This window comes from Myxine glutinosa, chromosome 1 (assembly GCF_964187855.1).
Source record: "Myxine glutinosa chromosome 1, kmMyxGlut1.1, whole genome shotgun sequence".
NCBI lineage: Eukaryota > Metazoa > Chordata > Myxini > Myxiniformes > Myxinidae > Myxine > Myxine glutinosa.
The window spans coordinates 334,528,398-334,546,914 of NC_136261.1; the positions used below are offsets into that span (position 1 = coordinate 334,528,398).

An 18,517-nucleotide genomic window follows, 5' to 3' on the forward strand; every position below is an offset into this window, starting at 1 on the left:
AAATAATCATAACTTTGGTAATCAAATTCCCTTAGGCATACACCGTCATCCTGCAAGAATCACAAAACATTTCGTTGGTCATTGACTCCTTCCATATTGTTCAATCTATTGCATTTGCATCACAAATATCTTTTCAAAACAACACTTCACCATCACCAAGATACAACAATTTCACTTCATTTTCAAGTTTTGTAAAGCATCTGCACCATCTGGCAAAAAACGTTTGCCTCCACACAAATGTTGACTTTGTTTGAAAGGAAGGGCTGATCACTTGTGATTGAATCCAGGTATGAAACATTTTCTCTTAATGTCTTCATAGCCCCTGCACTACTTCGTGCAGGATTTCGCTGTTGTGGTAACATTGCGGAGTCATAGACTGACCCTGCTCTCCTTGTAGCATTCTTGCCACTTTTTTTCTGTGAACCATAATGATTCCTTGAACAAGGCCTTCGCCCAGTTGTAGTTGACTTGCCTCCTCCCTCATTATGAGTGGGCAGCAAGTATTGGTGTGACGTTGATTGGGCAGCAAGATGTGGAACAGGGATGCCGGATGCATCCACAATGATGTTGGGACCATGGTGTTCAGGTCATTCATGGTCCATACCAGGAGTGGCCCGCAAAATCGTGCACAGCTGTTGTGAAAAGGCACAGCCATTGGTTTGCAGCTCCATGCTGGCTCCCCGGAAGTTGGTGAAGTAATAACATATGTCCCCGCATTTCACAGAGGTTGCAGGTAAAATGTCGTTGTCCTGCAACTTCTGATGTGATGAATGTTCGAAGCCTTCGAACAAGAGTAAGTGATCGCCTTTCTTTCATATGTTGCAGTGTGATCCAGGCAAATGGTCACATAAATTTCCTTGGTGAAGGTAAGCATTCATCTCCAAGTTACACGGGAGAATGTCTTCATCATTCTTTGAGAAAGAAGGTGTATGCCACGATTAACTTCATTTTTTAGCCACAAATTTTCTTTCTCGAACTTCTTCCCAATTCCGTTAGCACTCCCTTCAAAATGTGATCTCGTCTTATCCTTATGCTCAGTCACATCTGAATCTGCTTTCCACACACACTGAATCAGATAGGGTACATCTTACCATGAAATCAGCATAATCATGTATATCTTCCGACAGTTTCACATTCAACAATTTGTTGTTTTCCCTTACAACATTCAAAAAGTTATATTCATTTATATGCGTCACACAAATAATATTCAATCAGGTATGTATTTCACTACTAAACTAAGAATAGCATCCACAATTGCTTTCAGGTTAATATAGTTCAAAAATTAGCTTGTGCAGGTATTTTAGCACTACTCTAAGAAAATAAATTGTATATGATTACAATCACAAACAGGAATATCTAATTCCAAACAAAAATTTTCCCAAACCAACAAATTAAGCATAATGTATTATTACCATAATTCCTCTCCACTTTTTCATTTCCCCTTTTTTTTTCTCTAACAGTGTGTCACTCGTGGTGATATGAGTTCACTGATATTGTGATGGACACAACTCATAACATTGTCGTTATGCCATTATCTTAATTCTACTGTTTATGTCGCCATAAAAGTCTTCCTTTTCTGGTTCCACATTTCTTTCCTCATTTGTCACTTCATGCGTTATCATCGTGTTGTTGGTTACCTTATTCAAACACACCGTCACTAAGGCTTTCAAGCAAGCCACCACTAAAACAATTGCCAATATAACTACTAAACCAACAAACAAGTCTGCTACTCCTTGTATATATTCATACCTATGACATAGTTATATGTCGATGACATTCAACATTATATACCAAACTAACAAGCTTCCTAAAAGGTAAATAAAGAAAATCCCTTAATATGTAACATAAATCAGATTATTTGTCTTACCCTGATCCCCCTATCTCCCGGGGTTGAACTCAATCTCCTGATCATGAGTGTAGTTGTGATACATTTTTTTTTTTTTTTTTTTTTTCACTCATGTTGTATTAATATCAGCAGGTAATTGTATGTCATGTAGGCAAATAAATGTCACTATCCCAAGTAGGAATATCACATGTTGAAAATGTAATGTTTATCAATGCAAGGGGTGTTAAAATGTAATTCAAATGACTGTAAATCACGACTATCATTTATCTGCCACTGAATGTTCTGCTGGGCTGCTAGGTGCAGCCTTATTTTCTGTGGGATCGTCCACCTTAGCCCCATGTGCTTGTTTGCAATGAGGGGCATGAATCCAACTTTCTATTTTGGGTCCATATTTTTTTCTATTCTTATCAATCTCCTATGGTTTATCATTTCGTTCCAAGATACCGCAACCAAAGGTTTTAACCAAAGCTCTACCAAACTATTTCCAATTTGAACAAAAAACGCCAGTGAAACAATGATTCGAAGAATTAACTTCAAGGGGTCAATAAATGTATTCTATAGCCAGATCTAATTTTCCCATCCAATAGTTTGCCTTGCCACATGTCATATTATAACACTTTAATAAACCTTCGAAAAATGTTTCCCATCTCAACAAATTTCCTTTTTTTCAAATAGCCATGTGTAACTTACGTATTTAACTACAATTTCCTCTCAATTTGTTTGGCCTAACTGGCCGCAAAAGTGGCTGCCAGCATGCAGTACCGTTTTTTATCTACCAAGGAAGTGTTCGTCCACACAAGACCTCTACCAAAATGTTGTTTGTAAAAACAAATCTGGGATTTCTGATTACATGGATGCACACTCTCAGGACATTTTCAGGCTGCTGTTAACAATCCACTACGATAACTTAATTCCTTCATCCACAATCAAATAATTAGTACAAATTGAGGATATTATCCCTATCACATTCTTTTATAGATTCATTATGTTGGATCTAATTTTTCCCAATAATTTTCCACTGCTGTAAGGCAGAACAATAGCTCTCATAAGTCTTAGTAATATCGTACTTAATTTGCCCAGCATCGAATAATTTATTTACTATCCTTTCTCATCTGTTAACCAGTGACTTTGTTTAAACTCCAGAACTGAAAACCCACAATAGTTCAAACCAGCAAAATTTTCTTTACTATTTTCCCATATCATCTATGCCTAAAACACATCCATACATACAGCACAATTTATATGCTGATAAAATTCAAGTTTATATCTATCTATAATTCCAGTAATCTCTGTGTGTTTGTATGTGTGTATGTGTGTATGTTTGTCTGTGACCGCTGTTTCTCGACAACTACCGGTCCGATATACTTGAAACTTGCCAGGTATATTGCTGGGGACCCGAGGATGTGCCTTTTCAAGGTTTGAAATTAATCGGACAAGTAGTTACCGAGCTATGGCCAAAAACCGATTCAACCAATCAGAGAGCAGCGAGCTATCGCGTGTGCCGAACGTGGCGAACACACTCTGCCTCGGATGGCACATTTGAGAGCGTATTCATTTATTTCCCGTCGGCAAACTATTTTGGCGCTATGTTGGCGTTAAACGATGTTTTAAAACTAATTAAAACCCCGGGGGGATTGTCACTGTACTCGCAAGCCGTTCGCCGTTCGCTTTGGCGTTGCGAATGGACCAAAACATTTCATGGACCAAACCATTTCATGTAAAGCGTTCGCTGTTCGCTTTGGCGTTGCGAATGGACCAAAACATTTCATGAACCAAACCATTTCATGTAAATAGAGGGGGGGGATATAATTTTAGATATAGATATAGTACGGGCATGCCCTAGTATATAAAAATCCGTGAGCAGCGTACTCTGGGAAGTCAGTGTAAGATCTCTCCCAAATTTGGCTAATTTTGTACTCCCACATTTTTATGAAGCTCATATCCATAAATAGCTTTGATTCTCATATAAATTCTATCAAAATGGAATCTCAAGATTACTCCCAATTTTCACTATCAATGAATTTACTATCAATGAATGGCTGCTCATAACTCAGCAAATCAAATTTTTTTATATTCCATCTCCCTTGACAAAAAGGATAATGTTCATAATCAAATTATATTTCTATTTTATTTTACTAATTCTCTCGATATGCGATCCCATCCACATGGAACTATCTATTTTCAGACAAGGCACACTGTCGGTGTCAACAATCTTGTAAGATTGATACACAAAAACACACACACACATGCATTATGCATATTTGTTTGCGTTGGAACCATTATTTACAGATCAGATGGGTGTCAATTTTATTTCAATTTCATAAAATTTGTCAATCAAATTAAAAATGCTTATACACAAATAAACTAAAAGTCTATTCTTAGAAAACCCCTATGATGTCACATTGAAATTACCCTTTCAGTTCCCACCATAATTTATCCAAATTTGACTACACACCCATTTGCATGTCAGTCGACCACTGACCTATCAATCATGCTGAACACTAGTCCGAAATTCCCACCTGATCATCATGTGACCCTTGTCACTTGGTTTCAAAAATTTGCAAAGCAATTGTTCCAACTTTATAAATTTAAAATTGTGTGCCCAACATAAAAGATCCAATTTCGGCATGTGATCAATTAATTACTAATTTGCTTACAAGCAAAAGAAAAAAATGAATAATTCTTGCTCCGAAAACTTTTCAGACCCAAGAATCATCGACAGTTATTCATGTTTGTCCAGTAATCTAATTTGTTGAGGCCAATCGTCATTTGGGATTTGTCGCAATGAAGGCCTAATCATTGTCTGAGGTATCGGTCAGCACTGGTACCCTTGATCTTGGTTTACCCTATTAACTTGTCTTCCTGTTGACATACGGACATCTTCTTCTCCAATGTCCCATTTTTCCACACTTGAAACACCGGTTTCTGTCGTTGTCTGATCTGTGCACCTGTGCACTTGTATTGCTGGGCTGCATCTCTACATCCCTGAGTTGCCACTGCAATCTCTCGTTATCTCCTGAAACACGAAAAAATTCTCTGTACCGTCCTTTTTGGGGAGACAACTGGAAATCAGATGGGACAACTGTCACTTTCATTCCTAATTTCGAGGGCAGTTGTGCATTTGTCTCCTCCACTGTATCCTGTATCCTTTTTATTTTAAGTTCTAGATCCGTTATCCGTTCTTGCTGTTCCCGTTGTCTGGATTCACCATCCCAAAGATGGAATGCAAGCCAGTCTACCGTTAGATTCTGTCTCTTCCTGGCTTTCAATCTTTGTTCCAATCTTTCCAATCGACTTCGCTCAAATGTACCATCTCTTGGAAACTCCTCATCATGTCCCTTTGTCCACAAATACCAATTCTCGACCTGCCTTATAGCTTCGGCACCATAACGGTCGTACATATGATGTGTACACGTACCTTTTTGTGGAATCTCTGGTTATCCTTGTGTATTCTTGCAGGCTCCATTTCCCATTCTGCCTTTTATCAAAGTAGCGTTGGATGTGTTGTAGCTTGTTCCAGGTTCCTCTAAAGCTTCACTCGTACCTCCAGGAAGGATCTCTCCACCTGTTCACACGGTGATTTCCAGAGAGTCTCCCTCAGCTGTGGCTTTTGCACAATCCAATCTCACAGATCAGTATTTGCAGATGAGCCGGAGGGTCAGTATGAAATGGGTGAATCCTCAGGTGTCCGCTCTGTTGACGGGGAAATCACACAATGGTAACCGCACATATATATCTGTATATAAACTCACCACCTTGCTCAATTTTCCCAGGTTGTCTCCACATTGATAATATCTCGCAAAGATATCAAAGCTTCTTTCTTGAGACTGCATTTTCATCAATCAAACAATCAATATATTCAATTCAATTTATTCAGTTCAATTTATTCAGTTAAATTTATTCAATTAAATTCAATCAATTAGATTCAATCAATTAACAATTCAATCAATTATTCAATTTCAATTAATTCATCAATATTCATCAATAAATCAAATTAATCATTTTGAATGACTCCTTGCATAAGCCCTTTCCCCAATGATGTCAGGACAGGTCCATCCATTGACTGAGATCGAATCTCATCGGTCGTCACCTCTGGTTCATACCTCATGTCAATTGATGAATCACCGTCCTGTCCTAGGGTCATATCTGACATATTTCCCCATTTTTCCTGGTCTCCACAAATTTTCTTTGCAACCACCAAAGGCAACTCATCCTTCATTCGTGAGACAAGAATATCCAATCATATCATTCAACTTCTTCCGTAAGTGTCAAGAATATCCAATCATATCATTCAACTTCTTCCATAAGTGTGAAGAATATCCAATCATATCATTCAACTTCTTCCATGAGTGTGAAGAATATCCAATCATATCATTCAACTTCTTCCATAAGTGTGAAGAATATCCAATCATATCATTCAACTTCTTCCATAAGTGTGAAGAATATCCAATCATATCATTCAACTTCTTCCATAAGTGTGAAGAATATCCAATCATATCATTCAACTTCTTCCATGAGTGTGAAGAATATCCAATCATATCATTCAACTTCTTCCATGAGTGTGAAGAATATCCAATCATATCATTCAACTTCTTCCTGAGTGTGAAGAATATCCAATCATATCATTCAACCTCTTCCATGAGTGTGAAGAATATCCAATCATATCATTCAACTTCTTCCATGAGTGTGAAGAATATCCAATCATATCATTCAACTTCTTCCTGAGTGTGAAGAATATCCAATCATATCATTCAACCTCTTCCATGAGTGTGAATAATATCCAATCATATCATTCAACCTCTTCCATGAGTGTGAAGAATATCCAATCATATCATTCAACTTCTTCCTGAGTGTGAAGAATATCCAATCATATCATTCAACTTCTTCCATGAGTGTGAAGAATATCCAATCATATCATTCAACCTCTTCCATGAGTGTGAAGAATATCCAATCATATCATTCAACTTCTTCCATGAGTGTGAAGAATATCCAATTATATCATTCAACCTCTTCCATGAGTGTGAAGAATATCCAATCATATCATTCAACTTCTTCCATGAGTGTGAAGAATATCCAATCATATCATTCAACTTCTTCCTGAGTGTGAAGAATATCCAATCATATCATTCAACCTCTTCCATGAGTGTGAAGAATATCCATTCATATCATTCAACCTCTTCCATGAGTGTGAAGAATATCCAATCATATCATTCAACTTCTTCCATGAGTGTGAAGAATATCCAATCATATCCTTCAACTTCTTCCATAAGTGTGAAGAATATCCAATCATATCATTCAACTTCTTCCATAAGTGTCAAGAATATCCAATCATATCATTCAACCTCTTCCATGAGTGTGAAGAATATCCAATCATATCATTCAACTTCTTCCATGAGTGTGAAGAATATCCAATCATATCATTCAACCTCTTCCATGAGTGTGAAGAATATCCAATCATATCATTCAACTTCTTCCATGAGTGTGAAGAATATCCAATCATATCATTCAACTTCTTCCTGAGTGTGAAGAATATCCAATCATATTGTTGCGGATATGGGATTTGGCCTCCATCCATATCCGCTTGTAAATATTCCCCTATTTCCCCAATACTCCCCAACTATCCACAATCCCCCATTCCCTAGTCCCATTGTCTGTAAACAACACTCTGTAGAACCGACCTTCCCCTTTTTCCCCCATTAAATGTCGTGCCCAGGTTCACCGCATCTCACGTAGACAACTATAGGACATCTTGCTAGTTATTCTTAGTCTATGTCAGTTAAGGACTCGTTTCCATTAATTCTGACTCTTTGTTGCACATGAATGTGATTGTATGGCACCAGTAGTGAGTTTAGGACCTCCCCATACCTCCTCCCATCTTCCTCATGAAACTACAACAACAACAACAACAACTACAACAACAGCGCGCGGGGAGTGTGCGTCCTCACTCCGGCTTGGTTAGCCGCCATTGCCCATGTGCTCCGACGGGGTTACCACGAAGGGGCTGCCTGTCAGCTCCTTGTCAAGGGCGGAGCCCGGTAACCCCCCGCACCCAATAAGAAGCGGCGGGCCGATTCCATCTGGGGCGGAGCTAACGAGCCGAGGGCGTGTCACTCCCCGCTGGATATACGCAGCCACTTACCGGAGGTGACGTCAGATGCGCCCCCAGCTTGAAAAGAGAAGTCGCCACCTCCGAGCGCTGAGAGACCTCCCTGCATCTTTTGGACCGCGCTATCCTGTCCCTGAGCCAAGGTGCACCTTGTGCTGTCCATCGACTACCTGCCCTTCCTTGCCATCAATCCCTGTGTGAGTCAGTCTTGTCCTGTTTATCTGTGGTCTGTCGGGGCTACTATAAGACCGTGATTAAGTGCCCACCTTCCTATGTTGTACCTCTTGTCACTGTAATCTAAACGTTCTGCATACAAATATTATAACCTCCTCCGGAGGTCTTGAGAACTGTACCCCTGGTGTCGTGTCATCTAACCCAGCCATTGTGTCCTTTCCTTAATTGATTTAGCATAGCGCGATTTGGCCAACGTTCGAGTGGAATCGGGTAAACTGTGCAGACGCGGTCATACCAAACCGCTCGGTAAACTAACATCCAAAACCACGTCTGTAACATTTGGTGTCGGGAAGTGGGATTCGATCCGGAGCGCGTTTCACGCGCTCGAAATTATAACAGCGAAATTTAATTGTGTTTTACAAAAAAAATAAAAACCCGAATTTTGAAAGTCGCGCTATGGCAGACCAAGACGGCTGGGTTCCGGTAGAAGAGAGTGAGGCAGGGTCGATCCAGGACCAAATTGAGGGACAAGAGGAGAGCGAAGCAGTGAGGGTAGCAGATTCGCAAAATAGCGTCGTCGCGCACGAGGTTGCGGGCGCGCAAAACGGCGCCTCGCACATGGCCACGGCGACCACGCCCGCGACCGTAGTAGCGCCGCTGGTAGATTTGAACCTTTTTTTAATACAAATGAAGGCCCTTATGGACAAGAATAGCGAAGAAATGGAAAGCAGAATGATGGGGGCCCTTATGGGGCAAATGGGGGTAATGGGGAACCGGATGGATGCTCAGGGTGAGCGATTGGGAAGCCAAATGGGGGTAATGAGGGACGAAGCGAGGGGTACCGGTGAGGGGTTAGACAATAATTTTAAGGGATTAGACAAGAAATTTGGGAAGTTAGACAATAGATTAGGGGAAATACAGGAGGGGTTAACGGGGGTAGAAAATAGAAAGGCTGCCCAGGAGAATCAAATGGAAGGGATGCAAAAGGGGTTAGAGGGGTTAGAAAACAGTATGGAAGGCAAATTGAGGGACATGAGGGACCAAGCGGAAAGGGAAGTTAAACAAATGGGGCAGCAGATAGAGGGGGTCAGAATGGGGGTAGAAACCAAACTGGGTGCTCACAGGGAGGAAATGGAGCAGATGAGGGTGGCATCTGGGCAGGAGATGCAAGTGATGGGAGAAGAGATCAGAAGAGGTGTGAGTGAGGAGGTCGGAGGAGTGCGCGAGGAGGTGAGGCACTGTAAGGAGCACATGGAGAAGGAGGTGAGAAAGGGGACTGTAAAGTTACAAGGGGGCATAGAGGACCTGACGCAGGAAGTAGAACAACTGACAGAGGGACAAAAAGAACTAACGGACCAGGTAAAGAAGAACACAGCGGTAATAGAGGGGTTAAAATCGACACAGAAGGAGATGAAAAAGGACGTAGGGGTAATTAAAAAAGAGTGTCAGACGGTACATGAGGACTTGACGAGGAAAATGAACAAGGTGGTAGAGGTGATGGAGGTTAAAGAGCGGGAGGTGCTGGAGCACATAGAAAAAAATAAAGTGGAGTTAGAGGAAGAACTTAAAGGGGCGCACGAGGAGATGAAGGAGGTGAAACAGAAATTAGAAGAAGTGGAAGAAGGGGTGAGCGAAATTAAGAAGCGACGGAGAGAGGATAAGAAAGAGATAAAAGAGGAGGTAAAAAGAATTGGTCCAAAGTCTGTGTTCGGATCGTGATGATGTGCTCATTAACCGGATGAGGGATTCGCAGGTGATGGAGGAGAAGCGAAGAGAAAGAGGACCCGGTGTAAGTGGTGACCAATATGGTCGTGCGTATGATGCGCCAGGTGATTTAAGGAGCTTGGGGGTCGAGATGGACCCGGGTGTTCGTGAGAGGCCGTTGGTGAAGTGTGCGACAGGTCTGGTGTGCGAAAAAGGAGGTGTGCGAGAAGTCCGACTCTGGGGTGTGTGAGGAAAAAGTGCGTGCCAAGGAGTGAGGGTGCTGGCGAGAGTGAGTCGGTCGTAGCACGTGTGCGAGGGGGCACATGGAAGCGCGGTGTGGTAAGTGTTACAGAGGGTGTGACGGGAGAGTGTGCGCAAGAGTGTGCGCGAGAAAGGTGTGTGACGGACAGGTGCATGGGGAAAGAGTGCGCTGTCAAGGGCAAGGAAGAATGCACACCTGTGGTGAGTGTTACAGAGGGTGTGACGGGAGAGTGTGCGCAAGAGTGTGCGCGAGAGAGGTGTGTAACGGACGGGTGCATGAGGAAAGAGTGCGCTGTCAAGAGTAAGGGTGAGTGCGCTGTCAAGAATGGAGGTGAGAGTAGTGAGAGTGACAAGGAGCGTGAGTTGGTTGTGACAGGTGAGAAAGGATGCACACCTGGAATGGTAGAGCGTGAGTGGGAATGCACGCTGGAATTGGTAGTGAGGCACGTGGTTGGGTGTGCGAATGAGAGCACCCCTGTGATTGTCACAGAGGAGGTGACCGAGGAGGGGGCGCGAAGAGGTGTGTTGGTGAGGTGTGCGACCAACGAATGTGTGCCAAGGTGTTCGGTGGTCAGGTATGTGACCAAGGCTGGGAGTGGAGTGAGTGTGCCTGGGTGTGTAAGGAAAGGTACGAGGAGCATGGAAACGGCTGGATGTGTGAGCAAGGAACGGGCTGCGGGGTGTAAGCATGCAGGTGAAGCATCGACGGTAACCGGGTTAAAGGTTAGGTCGACTTTTAGCCGAAGCGGGCCCTCGGTGCGCGTCGGGCAGCTTCGCGTGCCGCGAGGACCAGCGGGGATCTGAGCCACGGCGGGTTCGAAAGGACCGCCGTGCGCGATCCACGCTGGGCCTCGCGTGGAACGGCCGCATCCGTGCTCCACTAGGCGGAGCGGGCAGCTGGATAGGAAGGGTCGTCATGGCGACCACTTTTTGTTGAGGCATTCCGGCAGGTCGAGATCGAGCCATGGGATGGCTCCGTGCCGAGATGGTGCGTGGGATCTCGGCCCGGGTAAACCTCCTTCCCTGCACCGAATGCGGGACGTATCCAGCCGCTGGCACCAAACAACCCGCATTCATGGCTTGGCTGTACGAAGCCGGGCTTTGGACAGGAATTGGCGCACCGAGAGGCATTAGTGAGTAGACTGTGTGATGAGGTTAGTGTTTTGGCCCCAAAATTAGAGAAAAACAAAATTTGATGATTGGCAAAGGATTGGCAGTAATGATTGGCAGATGATGGGCAGTGATTGGCAAATTTTTGATTTGTTGAAATTTGATGTGCAAAATTGGTAGTGGGAGATGCCCGATGTGGTGGGATGGCAACTCTGTCATCCCTCACAAAAGTGGGGCAAATGCGCAATAGCTTATGGGGTGTATGGCAGTGAAAACTAGCCCGGGTGGGTTAGGATATTGATAGGGACCTAGAAGATTGACATTAGGTAACGTTAAGTTTAGTTAGTGACTGATACCTGTAGTGGGGACGCAGGTAGATTAGTGTGGATGATAATGACGTGGGAGCGCAATAGTTTAAAGGGACGACTGGGAAGCGCAAGTTTCAGAAGGGAGTAGTTAGCTGAGATGATGCCGTGTGTGTGAGAACTGGACAGGTGTGTGGAGCAGTGTGTGAGTAGTGAGTGTTGTGGATCAGCGCGAATGCGCTTGGGGAGAGAAGGGTGCAGGCGGCACCAAGAGTGAGAGCACAGGTGTGCAAGTACAGGTGTGTGGAGAGAGTTGGAGTAAGTGGTACAGAGTGGTGTGCATGGTGCGAAGGTGTGGATGGGGGAAGAGTGGACCCCTTTCACGAGTACCCGGGGCGGGTAGTGTAAGTGTTAGGTAGAGGGTATAGGTAAATTGTGGTTGGATATTGGCATTTGTGGTGCGGTTGCAGAATGGTATTGTGGATGGGTGCATTCGTGTTGTGGAAATGGCTGGGCGTGTAGCCTGTTAGTGTGTGTAGTTGGTTTGGGCACTCCACCACTGTGAGGATGTCGGCCAGGTGAGGCCGCAGGTGGGCTCTGGGAGCCGGTAGAGTTGTGGATGGGGCCCGAGGATCCGGAGGACGGACCCGGGTAGCCCAGTGCCAGAGAGGGCACCGAGTGGGGAGAGCGCCAGAGGGCCTTCCCCAGGTAGTTAGGTTAGGGTAAGGAGCAGGTAAGCTCGGAGGCAACTGCAGTGGTGGAGGTGTGCAGGTGGGTAGACCCGCTGGGAGAGGTACACGCCACAGCCCAGAAATTGTGCGAGGGCACCGGGAGATGAATCGGGGGAGTGAGACCCCAAATTGAAAAGCACCACAGTTTGGGCAATGGGAATTGGTTTTTAGAACCCATAGTGTAAGTTGGCCAATGGATTGGCAGGGAAAGACCCCGGGTAATGTAAAGTTGTTAAAGTCATTTAGGAAATAGTTAGGATTGATGAACCTGTCGCACCATACGCAGCCACTTACCTGAGGTGATGATGATGACTCCACACCTGTGTTTTCTTTGTTCCGTGTGCAGGAAATGAGAATTGCTGTGTGGATTTGTGAGACGCATCACGACGTGGATGAGACATTGGGGTGATTCCATCTCTCCCTCCTTAGGAGGGACTGATGATGAATTGGTGATGGCAAATTTTGATGTTGAGTTGGAGATGGCAAATTGTGATGAGAGTTGGAAATGGCAAATTTGATTGGTTAGGAGGGAGAGAAGACGAATTTGGTTTATGGGAGGAACGGGGAAGACAGTAGGGACGTTTGTTGATTTGTGAAGTAGATGTTTATGGGTAGTGTTGTGTTTTGTGGATACAGTAAGGGGTAAGGGAGGGGCCATGTAGGTTACCTGGTGGGGGGGGGGGGGGGGGGAGCATACGGTAGGAACGTACCTGTCTCACCTGGTTCCCATGTGCCCCCAGTGTGCATCATCTTGTATTGCGTGCACTTTTGCGCCCTTACCACCTTACTCACTTGTCCTCTTCTTTTGTCTCCCACCTCCGAGGATCTGGCTTTGGGGCAGAGAGAGAGGAGAGAGAGGTGCTGGCTCCGCAGTTGTGGGCCTGCACTTTCGCTGCTTGCTGCCGGGATCGATACACCATATGGACCGCAATGTTTGTGGCCACCCACCATGGACCGCAGTTCTTTTGCGGGCAAGCACCACCCATGGATGGACCTATGGGTCAACGTGGCACCTATGCCATACAGGTGAACCACTAATAGTTGGCCCCCTGACGGCCACAATAAAGAAATGGACGCGGTTGGCGCCTTTCTTTATTTTTAAAGAAGCAAGAAGGCCAAGTGCACCACATGAAGGCAAGACCAGCGGCAGAACATCGGCCGGCTGTGACACCACCGGTGATTGTTGAACACTTTATTGGTGCACCGGATGGTGCTGACTGTACATGATGGGGTGGTGCTTTTGGTGCTTGGATGGGGTGCTCTGCACATTATTAAAGGCCGTAAGGCCACAGAGCACTCGTGGGTTGGTGTATCGATGCTGGCATGCGTGCTCTCTCTATGCATAACATCTGCATGTGTTCCTCCAAAAACAGGTCCTGGATCGTAGTGTAAATATCAGCGTAGTCTTGTGTAAATAATGCTCCCTACCGGCTGTATGTTTAGTTTGAGAATTCTTTCCGCGATTCGGTTATCCTGTGGGTGTGTTTCTGTGAGGAGAAGGGTGCAACGTCGCAGGGGGACATATTTACTCATTTGTGAACATCTGTAAAACTGTCGCACTCAGGGTAGAGTTAATAGTAGAGGGAACTACATCTGAGTGCCACACTAAAGTAGGTAAAAATTTATCGGGTCGGGACGCCCCGAGGGTAGAGAAGGGTGCAATGTTGCGGATATGGGATTTGGCCTCCATCCATATCCGCTTGTAAATATTCCCCCATTTCCCCAATACTCCCCAACTATCCCCAATCCCCCATTCCCTAGTCCCATTGTCTGTAAACAACACTCTGTAGAACCGACCTTCCCCTTTTTCCCCCATTAAATGTAGTGCCCAGGTTCACCGCATCTCACGTAGACAACTATAGGACATCTTGCTAGTTATTCTTAGTCTATGTCAGTTAAGGACTCGTTTCCATTAATTCTGACTCTTCGTTGCACCAGAATGTGATTGTATGGCACCAGTAGTGAGTTTAGGACCTCCCCATACCTCCTCCCATCTTCCTCATGAAACTACAACAACAACAACAACTACAACAACAGCGCGCGGGGAGTGTGCGTCCTCACTCCGGCTTGGTTAGCCGCCATTGCCCATGTGCTCCGACGGGGTTACCACGAAGGGGCTGCCTGTCAGCTCCTCGTCAAGGGCGGAGCCCGGTAACCCCCCGCACCCAATAAGAAGCGGCGGGCCGATTCCATCTGGGGCGGAGCTAACGAGCCGAGGGCGTGTCACTCCCCGCTGGATATACGCAGCCACTTACCGGAGGTGACGTCAGATGCGCCCCCAGCTTGAAAAGAGAAGTCGCCACCTCCGAGCGCTGAGAGACCTCCCTGCATCTTTTGGACCGCGCTATCCTGTCCCTGAGCCAAGGTGCACCTTGTGCTGTCCATCGACTACCTGCCCTTCCTTGCCATCAATCCCTGTGTGAGTCAGTCTTGTCCTGTTTATCTGTGGTCTGTCGGGGCTACTATAAGACCGTGATTAAGTGCCCACCTTCCTATGTTGTACCTCTTGTCACTGTAATCTAAACGTTCTGCATACAAATATTATAACCTCCTCCGGAGGTCTTGAGAACTGTACCCCTGGTGTCGTGTCATCTAACCCAGCCGTTGTGTCCTTTCCTTAATTGATTTAGCATAGCGCGATTTGGCCAACGTTCGAGTGGAATCGGGTAAACTGTGCAGACGCGGTCATACCAAACCGCTCGGTAAACTAACATCCAAAACCGTGTCTGTAACAATATCATTCAACCTCTTCCATGAGTGTGAAGAATATCCAATCATATCATTCAACCTCTTCCATGAGTGTGAAGAATATCCAATCATATCATTCAACTTCTACCATGAGTGTGAAGAATATCCAATCATATCCTTCAACTTCTTCCATAAGTGTGAAGAATATCCAATCATATCATTCAACTTCTTCCATAAGTGTCAAGAATATCCAATCATATCATTCAACTTCTTCCATAAGTGTGAAGAATATCCAATCATATCATTCAACCTCTTCCATGAGTGTGAAGAATATCCAATCATATCATTCAACCTCTTCCATGAGTGTGAAGAATATCCAATCATATCATTCAACTTCTTCCATGAGTGTGAAGAATATCCAATCATATCCTTCAACTTCTTCCATAAGTGTGAAGAATATCCAATCATATCATTCAACTTCTTCCATAAGTGTCAAGAATATCCAATCATATCATTCAACTTCTTCCATAAGTGTGAAGAATATCCAATCATATCATTCAACCTCTTCCATGAGTGTGAAGAATATCCAATCATATCATTCAACCTCTTCCATGAGTGTGAAGAATATCCAATCATATCATTCAACTTCTTCCATGAAGGTGAAGAATATCCAATCATATCATCCAACTTCTTCCTGAGTGTGAAGAATATCCAATCATATCATTCAACCTCTTCCATGAGTGTGAAGAATATCCAATCATATCATTCAACCTCTTCCATGAGTGTTTGTTCATTCGCACGCACGTTCATTCGTTCGCACGTTCATTCGCACGCCGAGCAAGTAGCGTGCTTTGAGCAAGTGCAAAAAAAAAATCTGTATATAAAATTCCATTGCCCGCTGCCTTAATCGCACACCCTGAGCGGGCAGCTCAGGGGTACGTTTACAAGTGCTAAGCAAATGTGCGTGTGCAAACAGGTGTACGCGCCCTAGTGTACGAATGTACGTGCCCTACAGACCTCGGAAAATCGTTACGTACGCCTCCTTGCCAACACACGGTCCCAACTGCAGGCAAGCCTACAGACGCGCGTTTCTCAGTGACGCGTGTCAGACGAACTGGCGCATTTATTTACACAGCGAAAAAACCCGTATTTACAGATCGCTAGAGAAAAAAAACACGAATAATAGATAAAACCGTTTGTCAATGTTCCATCCGTGACTTTGTCCGCTCATTCACTTTTCCTGATTCGCATCAAGGATCTCCATCATCAGACAGCGTACTTAATTCCGCATTTTAATGAGAATTCAACAGGATTTTACGACTCAAAGGAAAAAGAACGAGCAGACCTTTTGCAGGACGATCGTTACAAAAATCGTTACATATATTAAAGTATTTATAATGTCGACAAAATCATATCTTAATTCTTACAAAATTTGGTTCTTTGAATAAATCACAGCACCGGGAGTCCCGCTCCAATGGATCTTTTGTGTTTATTCAGCACCCTAGTAATTGGTTCTTTGTGTACTAATTACACAGCACCCATGCCCCGCTCATATGGATCTTTGTGCAGCGCTGCACAGCACCTGAGCAAAAGGGGTCTCATCTACATTTTCCTTATCCGGTGTACCATCCGTGATATTTGTTTGCTCATTCACTATTCCTGATTCGTCATCAAGGATCTCCATCATCACACAGCGTACTTAATTCCACATTTTAATGAGAATTCAACAGGAATTTACGACTCAAAGGAAAAAGAACGAGCAGACATTTTGCAGGACGATCGTTACAAAAATCGTTACATATATTAAAGTATTTATAATGTCGACAAAAATCATATCTTAATTCTTACAAAATTACACTTTTTTTTTTTTTAATCCCATTAAACTTTGTTCAAAGAACGTTCATTTCGCAAAATCGAACCAACCACAACCTTCGCCATTAATATCTATTGTAAGCGTGCCGAATCAATAAGTATCACTTTTTTTATGAGCCTCGACCAGAGGGTGGTTGTTACTCACAAACACTCGTCGCTAGCTGTTCCATTGTCTGTTGATTTTCATTCTGCTGCCTATTTCCATTGAGCCATCAGAGTGGAATTTGGAATTTTTTTTATTTCTCTGAGCTCATGAAAGTGGTGACAATGGGTGGTCTGCCATTGCTTTTCCACAAAAGCACTACGAGTTTTGGACATGGCGGGAAAACTGAAAAAAAATATTTATTTAAAACGGGTGTACACGATTGTACACGTGTACGGACCTTACCAAACCGGCAAACAAATCGCCTCATGGTGCACTTCATGAGCCGATTTGCCCGCAGATCTGGGCAAGGCTTTTAATACCCAGCGTCATGTCCTCGCAAGCTCACGAATAAATAGAGTCATTTAAAACGTTTCATCCTTGGATTACCTATGGACAATCACAAGTCCCACACACCAAATCCTCCATCTTCAGAATTCATATTTCATAATGGACAGATCCCCAAGACGCCATACTTACCTTGGCGACGTCCACTCGAAATTCCAGCGGTGCCTCCAGATTGTAGGGGAAATGGTAGGGGAGACTCAAGACTCCAATGACCGGACACAGGTTTTACAAAAGGTCTGGTTTATTAACTGGTTGTTCACTTTCATTCCAATACCAAATAACTACCGTTTGACTCAATAGACCAGGTTAACTCTATTCACATGGTCCTTCTTGTTCGGCCGATGTTCCTCCGCCATTCCCGTCGGGCAGAGGTTCTGAGTATGAGTCCTCTCTCTCAGCGCTGTTCATAGGGTTCCGTTCCGTTCCGTATGTCAGAGCTTCTGGTCACAAGTCTCTCTGACTCAACGTTTGCTCTGGTTTATATGGACAAACTGGAGTTAATCCCCTGTCCGCTGAATGTTAATCCTTTCTCCGCTAATGCCCCGAGGTCATGCATGCACCGAGTCCTGGCATCAGCTCGCTCCCCTCCTGCTGCGAGTTCCGTTTACCAAACGATAGGGGGGTGCTCCAGCCTGGGGCTGTGACCAGGTGGACAAGAGATTACCATGTTCGTGCACATTCTTGGCATCCATTTACGAAATCGTTACCAGTCTTTAATCAATGAGTTACCAGTCTTACACTTCCACACCCCCCTCAAACTGACTCTCCTGGTGCAAGTTAATTCTGGGGGGGGGGGGGGGGGGGGGTGCATGTAGCGGTTACCGGAAGCATACACAATCACCTTGCACCGGCCGATGACGCAACCGGCGAGCGGTTACTTGTCCGGACTCGCCCGGATGTGTCCAGACTTGCCTTTCCCCTTGCGAACGCTTGACTTGCATACCATGCCCCGTTGAGAGGCGTGGCTTACCTATTTGCATACCACGCCCCGCCTGAGAGGCGTAGCTTTTGTGTGTTGAACGGGACTTATAAATTGCCGCCCGTTCGATCGGCTGATTCAGTGCTTTTGAGTTCTTTCGAGTGAGCTGGAAATAAATAGCTCAGTGAAACTTCATTCCTGGCGTCGTCCATGTTGTCCGGTTTTATCATGCGAGCACAGCTCCCACAGTATGGCTTATACACCAGTATTTACGGTATGGCTTATACACCGGTATTTACGGTACGGCTTAT

General features: G+C 44.5%; 1 protein-coding gene across 1 annotated transcript in view; it reads left to right on the forward strand.

The window, feature by feature from the left end:
- The window catches only part of LOC137412267 (USP6 N-terminal-like protein), a 1,021,586-nt gene that overhangs the window by 389,853 nt on the left and 613,216 nt on the right, over positions 1-18,517 (forward strand). The gene's annotated exons all lie outside the window — the stretch shown is intronic.